Here is a 22,329-nt window from a genome sequence, read left to right as displayed (position 1 = left end):
AGAGCCGTATCCTTACCCCTTCTTCTCACATCCCTGTAGCCAAGATGGTAGCAGAAAAATCTCATGCCTGATAAGAGACCCTGAAAACTTCCAGGTCCTGGGATCCAGCCCCATGCCCAACTCCCAAGAAGACGGTTGACAGATATTGATCAAAACTGCCAGTCGGATCCGAACTCACCATTTCTGACAATTAAACTGGAGAGTACTTGAAACTCTGAGCACAGAGAGTGCAGACAGACGGCCTCGGACTTGCTCAAAATATCTTCCCCAGGGTTCCTCATTAGGTAGCAGGCTGCCCTTTCCAAGAATGTGTTTATCAAAAAGGCGACTGGAAACTTTGCTTTCCCGAGAACTCTGTTAACGTGCAACTTGAGATAGCCACACAGGCCTCTATTTGGAGAAGGGAGCTAACTATTTATAATAACAATGGCTAGGACCGTCACCTCCCCTCTGGGGCCTGCCCTGCCCAAAGGGTTAGGACACGTTCCTTTGCCCTTCCACTCCGGATAAGGGTTCTTTCCAACACTCTCTGAACATGAAGAGATGAAGATCTTACCCCAAATGCTTCCTTGCACGTGTGAGTTGAGCAGCTCAAACTAAGAAGCCTCGTCTAATGAATCCCAGAGAGGCAACTAGTCTACCCCTCCCCTCCTGGGGAATCCAGCCATGCAAATTCCTGATGCTTTCAAGATCTTTCTACCCCTAAAGGGGAGCAAAGAACTTGGCTGACTTCTGTTGGCAGAACACAAGAGAACCACAAAGATGATTCTGCACTGGAATCTTAAAACTTCCAAATGAGGATTCCCTGGGGTATTTATATTTCCTAGTACAAGAAATGGGGTCTCACGTGTATTAAAACAAAGGGAGCGAGGAGAGATACTGTTCTCCCCTTTTCTAGTGGATTGTCCACCATTTTTGATCTGGAAGCCTTAGTCTCTGTTGAGCGTCTAATTTTTCATTATCAAGCTTGAGTCTCTGAAACAGTACCAGAGAAAAATAAAATAACTTTTTAATCCAAAAACATAAAGCGATTTAAAAACCATGCCAGTTGGTTCTTGTGCTCCTGGGATTGCCAAATGTATAACCACAAAGTGCTTAGGGGTTTTATTTGTGTCTTTCACTTCCTGGCATAGACTGTTGATCCTTGAAAAGTTAATAATCTCTGTACATATGGCCTGGTGCACATTGTCCTCCCTGGACCTGGATCTGAAGGGGCTTCACATACAGCTCATCACCTCTGGAGGACTGTCAGCAAAGCTGCCCGGTGAGATCTCCCAGGAGCCAGCTGCCTGTGGAGAGCTGAAGGAGTGAGGATTTGTGAAAGCAACACCTCAGATAGCAGTCGACAAAAAGCCACTGCCCGTCTCAGGGGGCGAGGTCGCATCATGATAATCACCATTGCCTCTTAAAATAGGAAGGGTGTGGTGTTTCCACAGAGTCTAGGAAGAGCTGGTCTTGCCACGGGGGACCAGAAATCCCAATGTTTATGAGTGTGAAAACTCGCTTTTCTGAGTAAGGAATCACGTTTAAAACCTTAGCTCTGTTTCTTCTTTCTGAAGTCACCAGTTTAGAAGGTCATTTTCTCATCCTTGGATGATGTTTTAGCAGCCAGGCTGAAGACTAAGTGTTGCTGGAGAACATGGGTTTGACAGTCAGGTCAAACTAGGTTTGAATTCCAATCCCAGCACTTGATGGATTTCAACATTTTGCTTTACCTTCCTGAACATGGTTTTCTCACCTGCAAAACAAGGAAACCTACATCACAAAATTGAAAACGTCCAACAAGACAATCCATAGGGAAAATGCAAAGATATCACATGGTGCTCAACACACAGTGAGCACCACCGTATTACCCTGTCCTACCTACCTGGGTAATAGGTAAGCCTTCCCAATCCAGGTCAGCATTTCTCTCTCTTCATGTCCAGAATTAATTTTTAATACTTCTCCCCACCCTACTGTCCACTCTATACTTCTTTTCCACAGTAGCAAACATGGTTTCTTTCAAGATGACCTCTGGAAATATTGATTAAAATGTTGTACAAGGGACTGGGGAGACAGCTCAGCAATAGGGTGCTTACTATCAACCTGGCCCTGGGTTTGGTCTCCAGCATTGGAAAATAAAAAATAGTAAAGAAATAAAATGTTGCACAAAGTTTAACCAGGAATATTTATTTTTTAGAGTATTGTCTTAGAAATTTGTGCTTCAAACATTATAAAGCAGAAGTTTTGACTCTTAAAATACTTTTCCAATGTAGTGTAAGACACTTGTTTAATTCAAATTTGAATTAAATAAATAAAAAATGGGAAATGATTTCCTTTTAAAACACAATTTTGGCTTATTTAAAATGAGTATCAGGTTGCCTGTTCTACAGGGAATAAAGGCGATTTACCTAAGTCTTCTGAGTCTTTAAAGCTTATGAATGTACAGCTGAGCACCATAAGGATGGAAGAAAAATCTGTAATGTGAAAGGCAACAAGCTAAACCAAAGCAAAAGGAGAAGGAGCTCATAAGAAGCAGAAAATGTGGAGGTAGAAGTACACTAAAATATGTAAAGGAAGACATTGTATTTATTAAACAATTTAATTTTAAAAGAAAGCCTTCAAAGACCACCATAGAACTCTAAAAATATATAAAATTATGACAGTGGAAATGAAAATTCAGTTAGATAGGTGATCAGTTAGAAATTAAATCTAAAACACAGACTACAATACCAAAGGAGGATCCATTCAAGATAATAGAAGTTTCAGAAAGAGAGGTGGGGAAATAATCAATAAGATAATACAAGAAAAACTTCCAGAACTGAAGGAAGTACACTTGGAGACTAAAGGCTGGAAACCAAGATTCGGTACGGCGAACTTTCAGAACACTACAGAAGAGCAAAAAGAAAGAAAATAACAGTTGTAGAAAAAAAATATGACTCAGTATATTTTTACAATCATAATGATAATCCCCATATACTGACTTAACAAAAATATCCGTAAGTGTATGTGCACGCACTGGCCTCCCACAATGATTTAACAAAAGTTTTGATAAAACTATCAAAAGAATGGAAGGCAAAGTAAGAGGGTGAATGTAAGGTCCATCCGTGGTGAGTTGACGTTAACAGGAATGATGTCATAATATATATAGGTGTGTGTTTCTGTGTATATCTATGATGATATAATCCACAGGAATAAGACAGACAAGACCTGAACCAAGTGTAAAAATCAGGAAATATTTGAAAATATTTAAAAGGAGTACTAAATTTTTAATAGCAGTATAAGTGAACCCTTTGATCAAGTACTGGAGAAACCAGGTAAAAGAGTGAAGAAATTTTTGTCTCTGGGAAGTGGATTGGTTGCAGGGGAGGGAAGCATGAGATCATAAGTTTTCATCATAAGCCATGAAAATCATGTGATTTCAAATTGTACATGACCTGGTGAGAAAGAAAAAGTGATGCAATTTTACACATGAAGAACACAACTACAATCCCAGTGATGTATGTTTAAGCTGATATTTTTTAAGTGACTTGAGGACAAACCTGTATCTCTTCCCAACAGCTTTACTGACTTCGATCAGGGCCGTGATACTTACTGGATGTGTCACCTCCAGGGAGGCATGAGGCCCAGGGCACAGATGCAAAGTCCCCACCATGACACAGTACCGAGAACAGCAGCATCCAGGTTCTAGGCCCTATGGGATCTCTTAGCCCCTTCCGGGGGAAGTGCTGACGTCAGCAAGGTGGGCTGCAGGTGGCTGTCAAGCAGCACAGAACGCTGAGCAGAGTGGAGGGAAATGGGTCACTCTAGGCTGTTTGGTGTAAAAAGTGAGTCGAGTCTCAAAGGTGGCAGGTATAATCTAGAAGAGATTTGGGCAGGAAGAAGTTGGGTTTTGATCGTCAAATGATGACCTATAAAATACAAGAAGGTGCTCATTGGTCACATCATTGGAACACCCAGGTCACAGAGGACCAAGGTTTTCATGATGCTCTGTGCACTGTGCATGGGAAGTAATAACTGCACAGTGCCCCAGGTGGAGCGCCGGGTGAACACTGGGCTCCGTCTGGGGTGTAATATTTCCAAAGAAGCATTAGATGGGGGAAACTCTGATGATTAAAAGAAAATCCATGTGCTACTGTGCATGGAAGGAGTCAACAAGGATGGTAAACATAGAGCCAAGGAGGTGAAGGGGTGATGTAATCACTATATTAAAAAAAATCACAGAGATCTATACAAGCACAGAATAATTTGAAATGAGTGCTTCCAAACACACACACACACACACACACACAAATTCAAAGCCCAGTTGAGGTACCGGCTGATTTAGGGCCAAGTTGGGGAGCTCCCCTGGCATGGATCTGCACCATCTATTGCAATTATTCCACTGTGTTAACTGTCACTGAGAGTAGGTGACATCCTGTGGGTCTCACCTTCATGTCCCCAACTGTCTGTGCCCTCCCTGACACACAGTGGGTGATTGCAGTCAGGGAACAGGTGGATTTGGGCTCAGTATAACTTTGGCTCAAAGAACATCAAATAACCAGACAGAGTCAAGAATGATTAGGGCCATCTGGTGAGATGCCATGCAGTCGCTAGAGGAAGAAGAGAAACTGAATTCCTGCTACGGGATGAAGGCTTGTCATAGATGACCTCTCCCACCCCTCCAACTTTCAATTGATGCTGATCTCAGCTCCAGGGTTGTGAGGGTCGCAGCCAGTCCCCCTTGACAGCGATGACCTCTGCAACCTTATCTTTCTCAGGTGGATGGACAGAAGGGGATGAACCCAGGAAGAGGGTGTGGCTGACAGTGGGAACTTACTTAACCAGCAGCCCTCGGTGAGTTCTAGAACTTTCTAGAACAAGATCAATTATCTCTGAGTTCTATGGATTTTTTAGAATTTTTTTAATTAAAAAGAAATAGTAGCTGGGCACAGTGGTGCAGGCATATAATCCCAGCAACTTGGAGGCTGAGGCAGGAGGATCTCAGGTTTGAAGCCAGCCTCAGCAACTTAGCAAGGCCGTGTCTAGAAATTTAAAAAAAAAAAAATTACAAGGGTTTGGAATGTGGCTCAGTGGTAAAGTACTCCTATGTTCAATCCCTGGTACCAAAAAAAAAAAAAAAAAAAAAAACCCAAAAACGTAAGGAGTTAGCAGACAATGAGTGACAACACAATTTTAAATAAGGCAGAAGGAAGGGGCAAGGAAACTTCTTTTAATTCAAACACCCCATTTCTTGAAGTCTTCCCCATTCCTCCTACCAAACCACCACATCAGGATCTATAGGACAGAAGGAAGGAAATTATGGTGGTAGGACTTCATGGGGATGGTACCCTCTGGCCTTGTGCAAGGCACAATCTGCCCAGCAGGATCTGGTGACCCTGGTGAGATAGAAACGCTGGCTGAATAAGGGTCCTCTTTCTACTTGCTCAGAAATGGATGAAGAGATTCCTATGAAATGTCCAGAAAAGCAGACAACTCTAGCCACATCCTGCTGCCTCCAATCTCCATCAACTTTAAGGTCTCCCTACTTCCTCGGCTGTTCTGACTGACGCTTGCTCACTCTCTTAATTTGGGGGGTGAATGTACATGGAGATCCGTCATATTTCCAAGAGAACGAACTTGATGTGCCATGCTCTCCCCAAGGCACAAGTGCTAGGGACCCAATGGCCAAGTTTCTGTGTCCCTTGGCCTGGAATCCTTCGGTGGTTCTGCTGTGAGAAGGAGAGCAAGTGGGCCTTAAGGAGGAGACGGATAGTAGGGGCAGGAAGGACATCAGAGGAGGAGGTGCTGACAGCCAAGAGGACGTAGTGGGCGTGCGTCAGGAGCATGTGTGACCGCTGACACCTGTCTATTTTTGTGAGCTCTCCTGGCTGCTTGTGTCACTAAGCTTTGAGGGCATCGGTGCTCAGAGTCCCTAAAGCCTATTTTGAGACACTCCTCTCCAAGGACCGATACTAACATGCAAATCCTGCCAAGCGACTTACTGGAAAAGGGATCCGCCCTTGCTTTCATAATTGGAAGAGCAGCAGAATCCCCTTCTCTTCAAGGGCACAGACCTCAAAGGGGTCTCGTGACAGCATCATGGGAGGGACAGAGAGACCCCGATGAGCTGGCTGGCCTTGCGCTGTGAAATATTTGACATCTCTGCACCTTCCCCAGCGTGGGTTGAGCATCTGTTGTTTTGGTTTCCTTCTGGGAGAAAAAAAAATATGATGTTTACAAGAAAAAATAGAGGTGGAAGAAAAAGCATTGCCTGCCCTCCCCAGGCTCTCTCAGAGGGTGACAGAAAGTCATAGCGGATAAGACCCCAAGTGGCCGGAGGCTTGGAGCTCAGTCAGCTTCACTAAGTGGACAGTTCGGTCCCCCTTGGCAGGAGGCACACACCATGTTGTTCCCCGGCTCTTGATCAGGTTCTCCTGTTTCAGAATTTCTGATGGCAAGACTGAGTTTGCTAGGAGCACCTGCTGGACTTGGAATCTGGATGCATTTCTTGTCAAACCCCAGATGGAAAACAGGGCACCCCCTCACCATCCTGCTGGCAGGAGTCCACTCAAGCATTCTGCCCACGCAATGTCTTTTAGATATCGATGACTTCGTTGTCACAGGTGACATCGAGGGTGTCAGGAGGGGTTCACAGTCAACACTGGGGAAGAACCAACTTCACTGAGTGACCAGTCAGGAGATGGAACAGACTGGGATTCTCTCTCCATTCCTTCGTGCCTTGTCATTCCTTGGGATAAGAAGAGGGACCAGGTGCCTCCAGCAGGTGACCTTGTAGTTGTGACAATTTGAGCACAGAGTGACCTCTTATCCCAGCTGTTGCCTGTCAGACCACAACCAAGGACATAACCCCTGACCCCCCAAAAGGCTTTGCTGCACCCCCCAAACCTAAGTGACTCCAACTGAACACTTGGAAAGAAAAGGGGAAAGAAAACAGGATTTGGAGGATTGTGGTTAGAAAAATAACTCGAGGATCATTTGGCTCCAGAAGACTTGGAGGGCCTGAAAAATGCAGTGGAGTCACAGGAAGAGGAAAACAAACACACATTCCTTCAGGAGGTCCAATCGTCAAGTTTTTGTTTGTTTTCCTGGAACCAGTAACGTCTGAAGAGGGGTCGCCCTCTGTGAGGCAGGACAGCGGAGAAATGCTCTGAGATCACAAGACAAACAAAGGATTGGAAGAACATCTAATGCTTATGAGACTGTCGTTTCTAACAGAGCATAATTCTAAGTCAAAGCCAGCAAGAGGCAGCCATGAAGGATCCTCACAGGGACTTGACAGGGACCCAGCCTGAGAGGGTACGGGGTTGCACTTGCTAGGCATCTGACAGGTGGTCCTCGTGTTTGGATGAGTGTTGATTGAAGTCTGTGGCCATATTGGAAGGTGGCATCTTTAAGAGGTAGGGCCTAGTGGGAGAAGGGTTGCCCTAGAAGGGGATATTGGGTCCTTAGCCTCTTCCTCTCTCTCTTTATCTCCAAACGGCCACAAGTTCCCACTACAATGTGTTGGCTTGCCAGAGACCCCAAAGCAACAGGCAATCAACCACAGATTGGAATCTCCAGAACCATGAACCAAAACAGACCTTTCCTCTTTTGATGTGGATTATCTCAGTCATTTTGTCACAAGGATGGGAAGCTGATGAACACAGTAAGTCAATAAAGTCAACTAAGATAAAATAGAGAGTGGGGGGTAAGCAGGTAAGTGTCCCTGTCCAAAAGCACTGCGTCTCTCCTTGGCACTGGTATCAGCAGGAATGCTGAAGAAAAACCCAGTGTGGCCAAATTTCCTGTTTTTTTTTTTCTTCAGAGAGATATAAATACACATTTTTAGCATATTGCCAACACATTTTTAAATAAATAGAATTATTCAGGCACACACACACACACAAATATATATATTGGCTGGATTCTGTCCATGGACTTTCCTCTGATTTTCAACTTCAGACCTATAAAAATAATCCAGAATCTACTTTATAAGACAAGACAGGAATCCTGGAAATAAGGCAGGTGTTGTCGACTTGATGCAGTGGGATCTGGCATTGGGGAATCTCTTTGAAACTGAGACCCAGAGAATTGGGGAAGCACCTTGAAAGCTAGCCAGCAGGGGAATGAAAACCGAAGGCCTGTCATGAAATCCACTCCAGCGCCCCTTCCTCTTGATAGCTACCTGGGGGGCACGCATACCCTGAAACCTCGGAGGCCTTCACTTCTTAAAACCTACTGGTCTCTCATTTTCTCCTTCATGCTCTACGTCTTCATTAGAAGGGGAATGACATGTTCACCGACTAGTGGGAGACCAGACACCTAGCTGAGGAAGGAGAAGGCTGTATATTTGTGTACATGTGTGTGCACTCTCATTGTTAAACTTGCCTGTGTTTTAAACACAGAACTCAATATTCTTAATTTTCATTGCCTTTACAGTTGCCCTTAAGTGTTTTATACTCCTTCCTACATGTATGTACTTTCTTCTGAATTCTTTTTTTCCTGCCCTCCCCCACAAATTTTTTTAGTGTATTTTAGAATGTTTGAAAATATTTAGTTGACATGTTTTTTGTTGTTGTTGTTGTTGTTCAACACCATAAAGATGACATTCCATTGTTGTCCGTCCAGTTTACTGGCCAGAATCTTGTTTAAAAATCAGTCAGCAGCCTTTCTGTTGCTGCTTTGAAGATAATGAAAGTATCTTTCCATTTTTCTTTCCTGTGAAGAAGCTGGGTGTGGCTATTTTTATATTCCTTTACAGGCATTCCCCAAGATTCTTGGATGTATGTTATGTTGATTTTTATTAATTTTGTAGACGATATTTTTTAAGCGATATTTTTACAAAGTATATGGTTTCCTTCCACCTTCTTTTCTTTCTTTCCTCCTCTTGGAATCCATTTGGAATCCAATTGGAATCCAACTGTCCATACATTAGCCCTTTTGTGATTTTCACCTTTGCTCCTTGGCTTGCATCTGGATATTTTCTCTTACCTTTCTTTAGTTCACAAATCCTTTTTTAGGTTTGGGTCTAGTCTTATGTCCAGACCACTTAATTATAGCATATTTATCACAGCTGTATTAAAATCTCTGTCTGATACCTCAATCTATACATTGCTAGTGAAAATTTTTTTTTAAAGAGAGAGAGAGAAAGAATTTTTTAATATTTATTTTTTAGTTCTCGGCGGACACAACATCTTTGTTTGTATGTGGTGCTGAGGATGGAACCCGGGCCGCACGCATGCCAGGCGAGCGCACTACCGCTTGAGCCACATCCCCAGCCCGCTAGTGAAATTTTTTATTTCTATTTTTTTCTCTTAGTTTTTAGTCACTTGTACTTGGTTTTAGTAGGGTTTGTGATTTATTTTGAATTCTGGAATCGCATATTAAAAACATCATAAAGACTGTGAAAGTTGTTTTCTTCCTGCAAGCTGGGTTAATTTTCCATTTAGCAGGCAGAGAGCATGCCCGCTGATTGCCATAACCCTGTCCTGGTGAATTTTATACTCTGGCCTAGGTCGTTTTCAGTTTTGTCTTTTCTTACAGGTGTTGCATTTATTCCTAAGACAGGACCCTTCAGACACCACTGTACCAAACTGAACTGTGATCATGTGGCCTGGCATCTAGATTTGAAATCAAATATCAGACCTGAACTCACATAAGGATGGGCAGAGAGAATGTGACTGAAGAATGGGGACCCAGATGACAACATTTAGAACCAGCCGTTAATGGTGAGTCACCTGCATAAAACATAGTAGGTGTGCAAATAGAAAGAGAGAGAGAGAGATGGGGGGGGGAGACACACACACACACACACAGAAGGAGAGAGAGAAAGAAAGGAAGTTCATTATCTCAAAAGCTTCCAAGAGTTGAAGAAGTTGAAAGGCAAATGACTTAATTTAAATCATGCAAAAACTTAATGAATGGCAACACAGGAATACCAGAGAAGACTGTCACAGCTAGTGACTCTAGTCAGTGGCTCCTGATCAGGCATGTGGTGTAGACTGGAGATCTATTTGAAATTAAACTAACAGCGTTCATCCTTTAAACCCCCCGGGGGCATCCTATGCAGTGTTTGGGACAGTCACATAGGCTTGGTGGGACAAAGGCCCTGTGTCATCTCCTGACTTAGGGCCATTGCTCTCATGTTCAGGGACAACACTGGAGCCCAGATTTTCCAGATGGAGGCCGGGGACAGAGTTGGTTTGGTTTCAAGATGGGTCAGGTACTCCCTCCAACTTCTTCCGTCATTCAAGGCCAACCATGTGGAACAAAAGTCCCCTCCATGATGTCGTCCTGGGTCCCGTTCCCTGTCACTTTATCTCTCTGAGCCTCAGGTCCCTCAGATGACTTTACCCACCTCACACCATCGGTGCTGGGAACGGTGGGAGACCCCACAAGTGGAAAATGCTCCTTATTTGGAGGAAGCTGGGAGGAACAAGGGTGAGTCAGGACGGCAGTTAGCTGTTGGTGCCATGGCCCTGCCTCTCCTTTCAGAATCTGAATCCTGTGATCCCTCCCAGTGTAGGCAAGGAGATGTTTGCCCTCAAATTGGCAGACGGAGTGTGATGCTGTTAACGGTTCTCCCTGGAAGAGTGCCCTGAAGAGGAGGAGAGTGGAATCCCTTTCCAAGGCCAGTACTGAGAGAGAGAGAGAGAGAGAGAGAGAGAGAGAGAGAGAGAGAGAGAGAGAGAACTCAATCTTCTTGGGAAATAGAGACCCATAAACCAGACTCCACCACAGCGTGTTTGGTGTTGGGCTGACTTGGGAGGTTTCTCACAGGCCAAGTCCAACCAGGCATAGAAGCTGCTAACTAAGCTACTACTCAGTCAGTGTTTTATATTTAATTCTTTTTGTCTTCGTAATTGTAGAGGAGTGGTAAGTGATGTTGGTGAAGAATCTCTCAGGCATTTCATGGGTGTGGTAGAGAGAGATCATCACAAACATAACTGACAGAAAAAAAATGTATTTGTGGCGTGTACCTGTAATCCCAACAGCTTTGGAGGCTGAGGGAGGAGGAGGATTGCAAGTTCAAAGCCAGCTTCAGCAACTTAGTGAGAATAAAAATAAAAAGGACCGGGCTGTGGCTCAGTGGTTAAGTGCCCCTGTGTTCAATTCCTGGTTTAAAAAAAAAAATAAGAAGATTGTTTAGAAAATGAGTATTTCTCTAAAAATGTTCTTTAGATTAATCAAGTAAAGGAAACAAGACCGTATATATATTTTTTTCTAGTTGGCTAAAAAGCGGTAACATGAACCCAGGCCAATGTTCTGATAGCTCTGTTTTCTTTCCATCTCTAAGAATCCCTTCCTGTTCTAGAGAAAACGAAGGAACATTTTTGCATGCAGTTCCATGTTTTCTGAGCCTGAGGAATGTGATTGATGATGGCTGGAATTTAAATTGCCAACAAGGTCTTAGAAAAGGTATGTTACTAGGCTACACACCACAACCCAAATCTCTTTTCCTCAGACCTTACAATATCCAAGTTTAAATAGAAGGAGGACATTATATGTTTATCTTTGTGGTTCTTCCCATCCCTCCCTAGCTCATGATTCTAAGCTCACACTCTTCAAGGACGGAGACTATCAAGAATAAATCAACCTAAGCATGTTCTTCCAAAAAATTAAAATCTCAGGACCACCTCCATGAACTTGAAGTTAGACTGTCTATCCTGGAGCCCTGGAAAAAGTCTTTCCTGACCAAGTATTTTACATGGTTTGTGGTCCAGATTTTCCTGGCACATCTTCAGAGCTATTTTCATTTCATTTTATTGATCCAAATGTGAGCTTCAGACAGTCAAAGGGAAGCAAGTGCAGAGTGCGAGGAGCTGCGGGGTTTCCCAAAGCAACTTTTGAATGAAAGAAAGGCCCTCGGGCTTCCTGGTCCATGGTTCATGGAACTTTTCAGTCATTCTCTCTTGTGTCCAACTGGAAAGTTGGGACTTCCAGTGAGTTTCCAATCTGAGGTAAAGGGAAGGGCCACACCTGAATAAAGAAGGATGGTCTCCCACGGGTGGGAGACACAGGAGAGGCCCCTGAGGGGCTGTGGGTGGTACCTGGGGGTTTCACGTAGGTGGCTCCTAGGGGAGGCAGAGGGAGTGTCGCAGAGGGAGCGCCTTACTCCCTCACAGGTGCAGACACCTGTGAATTCAGATTCTCCTGATCCCAATAAAGTGGCCTCTAAGGCCGAGTCAGTTAGTTTCCTCCAATGGAGGAAAGGGAATGGTCACCCGAGGCCAGGGGGGGAGCTGGGGGAGCAGAATGGCTGAGGACCTGGGTTTGGGTTCCCACCATCCATGATATGTGACGACAGCAGTCCCCCCACACCCAGAAGGGACAGGTGCCAGGATGCCAGTGGATGCCCTGTGATGTACCTATGATGACGTTTAAAAATCAGGCACACTATTTATTTAATAATGAAATAGTACTGTCGGGCCCAGAGAAGTGGTGCACGGCTGTAATCCCCAGGGCTTGGGAGGCTGAGACAGGAGGATGGGGAGTTCTCAGCCAGCGTCTGCAAAAGCAAGACCCTGTCTCTAAACAAAATACAAAATAGGACTGGAGATGTGGCTCAGTGGTTGAGTGCCCCTGAGTTCAATCCCCAGTACTCTAAATTAATTAATTAATTAATTATTTAAAATAAAGTAGAACAATTAGAACTGGGTGTATCTCCGTGGTGGAGCACTTGCCTATCATGTATGAGGTTCTGAGTTTATTCTCCAGCTCCACACACAAAAAAATAAATAAATAAGTAATAAAATAATAGAGCAACTCTAAGAATATACTGTAATGAAAGTTAAGTGAATATGATCTCTTTCTTGAAAAAGTCAAGACAAATATTAATACTTCAGGACTGTAGTCAATTGTGGGTAACCAACTATGGAAAACAGGACCACAGATGTGGAGCAGGACTCTGTTAGCCAATTACTGACATTTTCTGAGCAGTTCCATGATTCATAAAATAGGAATAGGGATGCTACCCGGCTGATGGGATGTCAATGCAAACACAGCACAGTGGCTGGTGTAGTGTCAAGAGTATGAATATCCCGGGGTCTAGGCAGCATCTGCTTGCACCCGACACCTTGAGGAGTGCTAAGAGGGGCATCCTAGTAAGGTGGGGCATCTTGGAGTTTGCAGGCGAATTGAGGAAAGAAGACTGATTTTTTAAAAATCGAGTCCTGATGAATTACATCAGAGTTTAGAGAATAGCTGGGTCTTCAAAGGAGCTGTGGACTTTGAGCTCTACTTTCAACAGCGCACTGACTCTGGGGCAGAGCTTCTGAGTCAGTGTGCTAAGCCATGCCAGTCCACCCGAGCTTGCTCACCTGACCTCGTGCTCACATTCCTCCTGTAGATCTGTCACAGCAACCTTCACATCAGGACAAGTGGGTCATCTTTAGGGTAAAGACCCCAGATGAGGCCTCAGAAAAATGTGTTCTTGGCTTCCTGTTGATCCCCTGGGGCATGAACAGCAGAAGGGAGGTGGTCTTGTGGTTGGTTATCGGTTTTTGAATTTGTTTCCCAAGAAATGGTGCGTGCTTGGGCAGCAGGGGGTGTTAATTCAGTGTGTGGTCAGCGTGCGCAATGCCTGGGTTCAATCCTCAGCACAAAGAAACAACAAAGCAGTGAGTCTGGAAGAGGCTGGCCTATTTCTTCTGTTCTTGTCTTTTGAATGCTCAGCATGTCTCTTCGAATTCAGGTCGAATACAAATCTTCACCCGAAGAAGGTGACTTTCTTGTGATGCCTCTCTGTGCAATTCCAGTTTCACATGTGTTCAAATTGCTTTTCTCCCCAGTGGAAAGACTAGAAGCTGAGACAAGGACAGCTGTGACATCAGGGAGACAAGGACAGCTGTGACATCCAGGCAAGTTGAATAAGAGGACCTTTTTTTCTTTTTTCTCTTCAGTGGGGATTGAACTCAGGGGCACTCAACCACGGAGCCACATCCCCCAGCCCTTTTCCATATTTTATTTAGAGACAGGGCCTTGCTGAGTTGCTTAGGGCCTCACTAAGTTGCTGAGGCTGGCTTTGAACTCACGATCCTCCTGCCTCAGCCTCCAAAGCCGCTGGGATTATAGCCATGCGCCACCATGCCGGGCTAAGAGGACCATTTTTAACAAGGGATATTCACTCTCCCTGCCTGACTCTTTGAGGCCAGCAAGAAGGGAGATCAGGTATCACTCTAAGACTTGGAGATGTAAGAGAATAAATGACCCCCACAGCTGGGGAGCAAGATGATGGTGTAAGGAGCGCCACCTGGCAGCGCTGTGGCTTTCCATGAGGAGGGACAGAAAGGGAGGGAGGGAAACGAAAACCACCCAACTCTCCTCTCTCCTATCTCCTGCCAGGGTGCCCCAGTGGCCAAACCCAGTGGCGGCCAGGTTATGGCCCCATGGATGAAGCCCACACAGGCCTGTCAGTCCCCTGGACTTGGAGCAGGCTGGAGAACAGGACAGGGGGCTATGTAGGGGAAAGGTGAGATGCTCGGCACAGTGAACTTTCATATCTCCTTTATCCCATGACCAAGGCACAGGGTCTCACTTTTTTAATTCACACTAAAAATTTGCACTAGGCACTATTTATTATAAAGCAGAACTTAGTCTGTCACAGGCCTATCTTTTACTTCTGGTGAATAAACATATACCAAGACCTTGCACTGTACCCCATAACTATAAAACGCTATTGTCTTATATAAGGTAAAAATTTTAAACAAAGGGAAAACACACACCAAAAAAGAAACTCAAAAAAGAACAAATTAAGAGATGTTCTTTGGAAGGGAGACTAGAGTCAGTTACTAGGAAAAAAATGAAATTATCCTCAATCTTATCATTCAAAGATGATATTCTTAGTATTTCGGGGTCTGTTCATTTGGTCGTTTTTCTGTGCACAGGTGTCGGTCTTTTTATTTGACTAAAGTGGGACGATGGGCCTGGTGCCTTGGCACCTATAATTCCGGCAACTCAGGGGGTTGAGGCAGGAGGATCGCAAGTTCAAGGCCAGCCTCAGCAACTTAGGGAGGCCCTAAGCAACTTAGTGAGACCCTGTCTTAACATAAAAATTAAAAAATAAAAAGACTGGGGACATGGCTCAGTAGTAAATCACCCCTGGGCCATGTAGGCCATGAAGGAAGGCTGTCACGCAAGATTTACCTGAAAGCAGGAACTAGAATGAGAAAATTTTAGAACCACAGCATGTTCTATGTTCACTCTCAGCTCAAAAATGAAAAAAAAATGAGATTGTGCTTCTAATCTATATTTATATCCATCTCTCTGCTCATGTGACAGGTGAGCATATTCTTGCATGGCTAGCCACATGGTCTCTTATGGGTATATCATAAGTTATCAGATACCTCCTATTGTTGAACATTTAAACTGCTTCCAGTTATTTTTATTATAATGATTATTCCACAGTAAGAGTATGTGTAACTGAAAAAGATGTATCTGATTTCTTGTGCTTGCTGCCTAAACTCTGAAGTAGTGTGTTGATCTGTTTTGTTGTTGTTGTTGTTGCTGCTGTTGCTGCTGCTGTAACAGAGTACCTGAGGCTGGATAACTTACATTCCCACCTTGGGAATGACTGACATCTTCCTCCACTCTGGGAATTTCTCCACCCAGCCAGTGCTTTCTGTCTCTGCTTCTGTTTAGTGAAGGTTGTCTTCCTGGCCAACATTTAGATGAAATTGCTTGCAGAAGTGGGAGGGAGCAAGAAGTTCCAAAACCAAAATAGAACAATTAGCACAGAAATGTTTTCCTGCTGACTGTTATCTGGCATAGGGTTATCTGGGAGCCATCTGCTCCCAATAGAATTATAGACATGTTAGGACATTAAAAAAAAAAAAAAAAAGAGTTCTGTTGGGAAACTCTTGCACTCTTGCAAGCCCAACCTGGAGGAGGAGAATCTGTCCACGGTCCTTTATGGAGGGACTGTAGAGAGTAATAATAGCAATGTGGAAAAAAAATACTGGTTCATCTGCAGAGTGCAGAAAGTCAGACGGGTACCACCTGAGGGTCTGGCCAGATTTTCTGGAAAGAGTTGGCAACACCAGGCCTGCGTCCATTCAGTGGCCCCTGCAAGTGAGTAGAGGCTGTCTACTCTGTGGGCCTCCTCTCCTGCCTCCTAGCAGGCCTGGGCTGGTCCTCCTTTTCCTGACACGTTGTCTTAAGGACCTCACCTGAGTAACTGTGGGTACATTTCTGACCCGAGTGGGGAATGAGGGCCAGCGATGTCTGACTCCACAGGCAGCCCGTTCAGCCAGACAAGAGGAAGTGCTGGGAGTCTTCAGGGCTGATGGTGGGGCTCCCAGTGCAAGCCAAGGAACTTAGACCTGGTCTTTGAACATGAACGATTTGAGGGTTATGAACAAAGGAGTGACAAACTCAGACGGCAGCCCTGTGGGACTGGCAGGGGTGACTTGCCCGCCCCGCTTTGCTGATCCAACCATGGAAGTTGTATTCAAGATGGGGTCACTCGCATCCAACCTCTGGCCAAGAGGATCCTGGGCAGGCCATGAAGGAAGGCTGTCACGAAAGATTTACCTGAAAGCAGGAACTAGAATGAGGAGTTTTTCTAAACCACAGCATGTTCTATGAGTCACACCTGGCAGCTAGCGGCGCAGGGGCATCTGGCTGCGGCGAAGAACTTTGGCCTTAGGTACTGCCTTGCAAGCCCCACTCTGACTTCCAGATAAGCTTTACCCAGCCACGGCCACCAGTCCCTGATCAGAGCTCAGCAGCTCCTCAAGGGCACTTCAGGTACCAGTGAAGGTTCTTCCAAAACATCTCACCTAACTTCTCTTTCCCAAGAGAACCCTGGCTTTTCCTTTGATCTCTGGACATTCCAGAGGCCACTTGGTCTGTGTGTGTCCCAGATGGCAACTCTGATCTTTATATCACTCCCAAATAAAATCCTTCTGCTTGGAGATTCCTCTCTATTTAATAAGGAAATAACCTGGATCCCTCCGACTGCTGCATCCCAGGCGTTTCCCAGGGGTCTCTGGCAGAGGGCACACGGACCTGGGAAGGGGGCAAAACTCTCTAGGACCCCAGCACCTTCTCCTCCTCATTCTCAGAGGATCACCTGGAGTATTGTTTTATGGAGAAGAGAAAAGCAATCAGGGAGACAACCCCCTCCTCTCCCGACCCCCAAATCTCCCCGTCTCCCTGGTCCAGGGAAAGCACCTGCTGTATCCAAGGCCAGATCCTCCCTGCCCCCCCTCCTCGCCGGGCCTTAGCCCCTTTCTCATCTCCCTCCTACTTGAAGACTTCCCCTGAGTCTCCTCCCTTCCTCTTCCTCCTCCCCTCCTCCTCTTTCCTCTCCTCCTCTTCCTCCTTTGTCTTCCCTCCTCTGATTGTGGGGCAGGTGGCTCAGAAAACACACCAAGTCCCAGTTTTGTCCAAATTGAAGAGTCTTTATTCCGCTGGTCAGCAGGCGACTGTCCCCCCCACCCCCGAAGGACCCAAACTCTGACGAGATACGTGGCCCAAGAAAAACGGACATCAGAGAGAACAACTTTACATTGTATAAGAATGGCCATTTGGGGTTGCCAAGTGTGCTAGGTAACTGTTCATGGGTACAGAGGCGGGGCTTCCCATGGGAGAGGCACCTCTCACCTGATATGGGGTCTCAGGGTAAAATGGAGTCTGTTTGGTCATTTCCCTTATAGCCTGGCCCCAAACGCTCTTCCTCCTCCTCTTCCTTTTCTTCCTCCTCCCCCTCCTCTCCCCCATCTTTCCTTCCACCTGCTTCTTCTCATCAGCATATATACTACACTCTCTTCAGTCTTCAGTATAAAGCAAACTAATGCAAAAAGTCCCCCCCACCCCCCACCCCCAATTTTGCTTCTGCCTTTCTGCTCCTCTGTGCAGCAGAAGGGCTGACTCTGCCAGATTCTTTTCACTTCCGCACTCAGGAGCCCTAGCACAGGACTCCTCGGCCAGGCTCACCAATGGCCCTATTCTGCTGTACTGAATTTTTCTGGCCTTATTCCATTCCACAGCAGTGATGGACGTGGCCCCTTGAACTCTTCCTCTAGAAATACTTCCCTGGTTTGCTTTGGGGGCATCATGCTTCTCCCCTACCCCCAGACTCTGTCCCCACATGCATGCCACTCTTTCAAGTACAGCCCTGCCCCTCGGAATCTAAGGGAGTTTGGTTCCACCCCACCCCCACCCACAAGACCTCACAATTCCCAGGTGGTACCTGGGCACATCCTTCTGTGAACTTTAAATCATCTCTTAGATGACTTATAAAATTGAATACCATGTAAATGTGACCTATTGTTTAGGGAATCACTACAGCAAAAGAAGTCTGTACATGCTCAGTACAGATGCAATTTTAAAAAAATATATATTTTCCACGGACAGTTATGGAGCCCTTGGATAGAAGGCCCAACTATCGAGGATTTGGTTCCTTGTTAAGTTTGAGGTTCCATGCAGACAGAAGGCCTGAGCCTGACCATTTTCTTCTGGGTTCTCTGCCTAAACTTAGGCCTGGCACTCAAGAAACAAAGGTGCGCTTAAAAGGGGGAGGCAGTGGCCGTGGGCTCCTCGGCACCCCTCCCAGCACAGAGGTACAACAAGCTCCTAAGAGGAACACTGCTCTCCGGGGGCTGCTTTAACAGACTTGACCAAGACCACAGACATTGATTCTCCCTCAGTCGTTTCAAGGGCCACACTCCCTCCCAAGGCATCGGGGAGGCTCTGTCCCTATCTCTCCCAGCGTGGGGTAGCTCCTGGTGGGCCTCGACTCAGGAGAACAGCTCCGTCAACCTGCCTCCTTCACCTCCTCCTGTCCTCCTGGTCCGCAGCTTCCTCTCCTTCCTCTTCTAAAGAGCACCCGTCACTGGATTTAGTACCCAATGGAAATCCAGGATCTCGGAACTCAGCACTAATTACATGTGCAAAGATCCTATTTCCAAACAAGGAGAACATGAGTTAGGGGCCACACCAGTCTGCTCAGCTGGCCAGCCCATGTTGAACTGCTGTAACAAAACCCACTACGGGGTGATTTATAAAGAACAGAGGTTTCTTTCTGACAGCTCTCAGGGTAGGAGGTGGGAAGTTAAAGATCCAGGTGAGGACCTTATCGTAGTGTCAAACCGTGACAGAAGGACAGAGGTCTCTCAATCGCTCACCCACTCCCATGATAACGAACCTCATCCTTTCCTCCCAGCGTGGTTACGTGGGGGACGAAGTTTCTAGTGCGTGAACTGGGGGGACACATTCAAACCCTCGTGCTGCCACCAAAAGTTTATATCTCCTCTTGATATTTGGATTTTCTATATACCAAAGAGCCACTAGAGACTCATTCTACTTGGGTCATTCATCTTCCTTCCCAAAGATCATTTCAGTTCTTCAAGTCATTTCTTGAACATTCAAAAAATAGTCATAAATTCATGGAGCAGACGATGGGTCTTCCTTATGTGGGGATGGGACCCTCACACGGAGTCCTGCATCCACCACTGGGCTCCCCTCCCGGCACCAACTTGGGGACATTTTTTTTTATCTGTAAACTCAAATATGTAAATCTGTATCTTCTTTTGTTTGTAAGTGATTTTTAAATTTTCACCTTGCGATCCCCTTCTGCTTCACGGGGGAAAAAAAAAACAAGCTGGTCATCTCCATGTCCTTTTGGACTTTTGCTCGGTCATTTTGGGGTGAGATACATTAATTCCTGTTCCAACCATCATCTCTCCCATTTCTATCCAGGGCCTGGGCTGGTCTGTGCACAGGGTCTCTGGAGTCCCTTTGGTGCTCCGGGGGCATCCTTGGGATTGAACCCAGGACCGACTGACCTCCTGGCTGCCTTAACCCTACCATGAACTCCAAGGAATCTACACGAGCCTCTAGCCTCCCGTGTCGTCCTGCCTGGCTCCTCCCTGTCCCCTCTTTCACTTTATCTGGTCTTGGGAGTGGAGTGGGGACAGGGCACATGAGGAGGAGATGAGCTGTTTCTGCGTAATTGTGTCATGTGCAAATTTTGAAAAACTGGGGGGAAAAAAGGTGTTTTTTACTTGTTTTTATTTTATAACTCAACCACCAAGGACTGTCCTTCTGTACTCTCAGTTTCCACCATGCCCGCTTCCCCTGAGACAGTGACTCACGTTTGGCAGCCTGTGTAGGGCAAAGGCCCTGAGGCATAGATGAGGAAGTTCAGCGAAGCAAGGGTAGGGACACAAACCTCGGCTCAGGAACCTACCTTGCAGTATGTACGCCACAGCACTGAAAAAGCAAAAAAGAAGAGACCCCAGGGTTGTGCACTCACAGAGAAAAGGCCATGCGAGGACACAGAGAAAAGAAGGTGTGCAGGTGGAAAACGTCTTTCCTCTTCCCTCTTAGGTTCAGTTCCTGGGGCCTGCAAACTAAACTAACAAAGTACAGATTAACGGGGGAAAGCACATGATATTTTACTAATATTTACACACACAGGCAATTCACAGAAAAGAAACAGAACTCAAAGAAGGGGTTAGACTCAGGATCCTGTAAACCATTTTAACGAGGAAGGGGGTGTGGGTTTCAAGGAACGATGAATCAAGTCCAAGGGGCGGAGAAATTTTGGAGGAACTAATGGAAGATAAAGGTCATTTGAGTAAGAACGGTTCATGCAAACTCAGGTGGACTCTCCATCTCTGTGGATAGGAGTACTCTTCTCTTCCTGACATAGAGGTAAGGGAGGTGCCTTCACCCAGGGAAATTTATTCCCTCCTTTGGGCAGAAACAGAGCGAAATCAGGTGGTTGCTACAAAGCTACTTTCCACGTAGGGTGAAAACAGAGGGAACTTCCTCCTCGTGTGGCTGGGTTACACTGGGCCCCTTCTCGTTGAATGTCTGGCTTTTTTAAAAAACTGGCTCATTTTCAGTTTAATCGCATGGCTCCTAGCATGGATTGATACCACTGGTCACCAGTTACCTTCACGAGTCCTGCTTCCTCGACCGTTGAAGATAACATCAGAAAAGCAGGCTGAGGCAAGCGCAGACGGAAAGTAAGAAGATATATTAAAGGACAGTAAAACAGACTTCTCCCCCATGGAAGAAGGGGACCCAAAGGTGGAACCCGTGGGAGGAGGAAGTCCTGTCCCTTTTCTACATCTAAAGTGTCCCTAGTTCTCCAGCATTCTTCTCCCTTGTTCACTTCCCCACATCCTGCAGAATGGCCAGCCGGTGAGCAGGTGGGCTGGCAGCCCAGGGGTGTGGATGAGCAGCTCTTGGGCTGCTCAGGAGTTGCTTCATTAACCACCTTTTGGGGAGGAGTAGCATCCAAGGGCTCTGGAGACAAGAACATTCCAATCTCCCAGAGGCAGGTTCCAACTTCCTGGACCCAGGTTGGCCTTGATTCTCTAGATCCCACCCAGATCACCTACCTATATTAAGGGCTGGTCTTTAATTCTGGCTTCAGAATGGCTTTGTTCTGGTTTGGTCTGGTGTGGTACATAACAGCCTAGCACAGGAGCTCTGTCTACAACTATGATCTCCTAAGATTTTTATTTAAAACAAAGAAACCACACTGGTAACAATAGCTAGTTATGGATTGTGAGAACACTGGCAGTTTTCATTTCTGAAACTAGTGGATCAAACACTTACGATCAGAAATAAATATATATATACACACACACCAGATAACATATATATATATATATATATATATATATATATATATATATATATATATATATATTATCAGGCTTCTCCTTAAGGGGAAAACTGAATTTTTAGTATATGAGACTTTAGGACATCCCTTTGTGACCCTGAAGGAGTGGGTGATGGCCACGGGCATGGGTGTCTGTCAACACTCAGCGGAGGGAAAAGCCCCCTCCTTTCCATTAGCAGAGCCGGCTCTTGCTTGACCTCATAGAGGTGGCCAAAGCTGTGATGACTGCTCCTCTGTAAACTGCTCTCCTACCCGATTCTTAGGCATCCTGCTCTCCACCCTGGTCTGCAGATTGCTGCCAGAATCCCAAAGAGCCACAGGCTGAAGGGATGGCTTGGTGACAAGTCCCTTGTGCACACTGATGACACAACTGTCCTCGGCCTGTGCACCGTGGAACTCCCTGGTGGATGGGCAAAAGGGTTTGGTTCTGGCCTGAGTCACAGTGAAAGCTCTAGCTCAAGGCTGGACTGTGCTTTTGTCCAAGGACTCTGATCAGTGTCCCGTGGCTGATGCTAGAGCAGACTGAGGGCCCCATGGGTTGCAGTACCAGCATGGCTCCTTCAACCTGGAATTGCAACAGGCTACAGAGTCAAGGCCATGTGCATAAGACTTTCAGGTGGGTGAAAGTGGGAGGTCTTGGGGGAAGGTACTTCCCTGTCCCAATTTTAGTGCCCCTTGGGAACCTGCTTAGAGTGAACGCACTACTGAGTTACAAGTTTTAAGAGGGG

General features: G+C 45.8%; 2 long non-coding RNA genes across 3 annotated transcripts; one reads left to right on the top strand and one right to left on the bottom strand.

Annotated features, from left to right (window-relative positions):
- Positions 1-836: 836 nt before the first annotated feature.
- LOC308633021 lies at positions 837-7,603 on the bottom strand. Its single transcript, XR_014018681.1, has 2 exons — positions 5,964-7,603; positions 837-1,738 (listed from the first exon to the last, which is right to left on the bottom strand). It is a non-coding gene; the product is annotated as an uncharacterized lncRNA (long non-coding RNA).
- Positions 7,489-12,513, top strand: LOC308633020. 2 transcript variants are annotated; one of them, XR_014018679.1, is made up of 5 exons: positions 7,489-7,627; positions 9,525-9,689; positions 10,482-10,591; positions 11,258-11,379; positions 11,502-12,513. It is a non-coding gene; the product is annotated as an uncharacterized lncRNA (long non-coding RNA). The 2 variants fall into 2 exon arrangements; XR_014018680.1 differs by having other exon boundaries at positions 7,498-7,627; positions 9,505-9,689.
- The last annotated feature ends 9,816 nt before the right edge of the window (positions 12,514-22,329 follow it).

The sequence above is a fragment of the Spermophilus citellus genome (genome assembly GCF_964194105.1).
Source record: "Spermophilus citellus genome assembly, chromosome: 13".
Lineage (NCBI taxonomy): Eukaryota > Metazoa > Chordata > Mammalia > Rodentia > Sciuridae > Spermophilus > Spermophilus citellus.
The sequence above is the reverse complement of the archived record's forward strand: the minus strand, read 5'-3'. Positions and strand labels throughout refer to the sequence as shown.